This window comes from Notothenia coriiceps, unplaced genomic scaffold (genome assembly GCF_000735185.1).
Source record: "Notothenia coriiceps isolate Sejong01 unplaced genomic scaffold, NC01 NC01_scaffold00008178, whole genome shotgun sequence".
In the NCBI taxonomy this organism is placed as follows: Eukaryota; Metazoa; Chordata; class Actinopteri; order Perciformes; family Nototheniidae; genus Notothenia; species Notothenia coriiceps.
The window spans coordinates 1,380-3,622 of NW_011340879.1; the positions used below are offsets into that span (position 1 = coordinate 1,380).

General features: G+C 38.5%; 1 long non-coding RNA gene across 1 annotated transcript; it reads left to right on the forward strand.

Annotated features, from left to right (window-relative positions):
- Nucleotides 1-281: 281 nt before the first annotated feature.
- On the forward strand, nt 282-843 carry LOC104944480 (uncharacterized). The gene is made up of 3 exons (XR_798228.1): nt 282-372; nt 480-554; nt 783-843. It is a non-coding gene; the product is annotated as an uncharacterized lncRNA (long non-coding RNA).
- Nucleotides 844-2,243: the final 1,400 nt, after the last annotated feature.

The window sequence follows — 2,243 nt, forward strand, 5'->3', positions numbered from 1 at the left end:
GAGCAGAAACTCTGTCACTCAGATCATAAAGAGGTCCAGCAGATTGATTGGTAAGCCAAAGTTAAACGTAGCAGACTGTTACAGCAGTTATCCAGCTCTATAATAAGCTTCTTCCTTCTTTTTATCTGCAAACCAAATCTACTTATAGGTCAAATAAATAACCTGAACCTGCACTTTTCTATTAAAATATTTTCGTGTCTCATTTAATTTGATATTTTTCTTGCTTTTTCTCTCTTTTTCACACTTATCTCACCCTGTATTCCTTCCAATCTTTTCCCCAGACACTCCATGCAGCAACAAACCAACAAAGTGATCACCAGCACCAGCCAACTCATCAAACAGCTCTCTGATATAATCAGCAGCTCTTCACGGGTATGTTATGCTCCCTTTCCATCCTCATTCCCTGTCGTTTTGAAGAATAAACAGAGGATGAAACAACATTTGGGCTAATTAAGGCTAATCTTGTTTTTGTTGCACAGCAAGACCGTCTGCACCTGACTAGACTAAAGACTGAACTCTCAGAGTCTGTGCAGCGCTACGGGGATCTGCAGAAGGTAATTCCTCATGAAATATTATTTATTTATTTCATAAGTGCATTTGCATGGTCAATGAATGTTTATTTATGACAAATTCATAGATAGAGGTGCCCCATTGACACTAAGTTGTTCATATCTTAATTGCTACACACACATTTACATGCAAATAAACAATGTCTGACCTCTTTAAAAGTGGGAAAAAAAACACTCTTCTTGACCCTGTCTCTTTATTTGCTTTTCTCTCAGAAAATTGCGGAGCGTTCAAGGGCCCTGCTGCCTCCAGCACTGAGAGACAAGAAGGTGAGCTGATATTGTGGGTGAAAATCTGCCCTTTGTTTCACTGTCATTCAAAAAAGAGCTGGATGACCAGATGGCATTTCCCTGCTCGATTGCTTCCTCACAAGGGCTCTTTGAAGCTCTGTGTAGTGTCTCACTAATATTACAGTGACTCCATTCTTCACATCTGACTCCGAGCACTGCCGTTCTTATCGGAAACTAAACTGCTTACTGGCAATAGTTTATTTTTACTGTGAATATTGAAATAACAGAAGTAGAGGCTGGTAATCAAAAAGTGAATCATTATTTAATGCAGAACTGATTTAAATTAATCCTTATTTTTAATGCTAATACAAGATAATCTAAATTATTAAACAAAATGTATTGATCTTTTATTAGGGATTGCAGTAGAAACACAGACTGGAGTAGAACAAATGAAACATAATTATGAAATGTGCTGTATGCATTGCAGGTCTGTACAGAAGACTATACAAGAGAGTGTGTTGACAAATGGCATTTATGGATTTTCTTTCAGCTTCTGGTTTTCACGTGCTATGGGTGATATTTAAATATTTAGGTGCACACTATGTTTGAACTGTTCTACAAAATAGAGGTTAAATATTAATCTTACCATGGAATATGCAGGCAGTAGACCAATGAAACACATGAGCACACACTACTATTTAAAAACTGTAGTATGTAGCTTTTTTTCGTTTTATCCTATCTTTTACTTGCTATGTTTTATGCCTTTTATTGCACATTTTATAGTTGTATTGTGTACTGTATGTAAAGCACTTTCCTGTTGATAAGGGTGCTATATAAATAAATTTGTACTTACTTATTTACTTAAAAAAGCAGAAATAAAATAAGAAATGCCCCTGTTAGATGAATACACCCATGTTAAGCTCACACACACTATTTTATGATGAAGGCCACTCCAGGACCTTGAAATGATTCTTACGAAGCCAATCCTTCGTTGTCCGGGCGGTGTGTTTGGGATCATTGTCATGCTGAAAGACCCAGCCACTTTTCATCTTCAATGCCCTTGCTGATGGAAGGAGGTTTTCACTCAAAATCTCACGATACATGGCCCCATTCATTCTTTCCTTTACACGGATCAGTCGTCCTGGTCCCTTTGCAGAAAAACACCCCCAAAGCATGATGTTTCCACCCCCATGTTTCACAGTAGGTATGGTGTTCTTTGGATGCAACTCAGCATTCTTTCTCCTCCAAACACGTCTGGTTGAGTTTTTACCAAAAAAGTTCTATTTTGGCTTCATCTGACCATATGACATTCTCCCAATCCTCTTCTGGATCATCAAAATGCTCTCTAGCAATCTTCAGACGGGCCTGGACATGTACTGGCTTAAGCAGGGGGACACGTCTGGACACTGCAGGATTTTAGTCCCTGGCGGCGTAGTCTGTTACTGA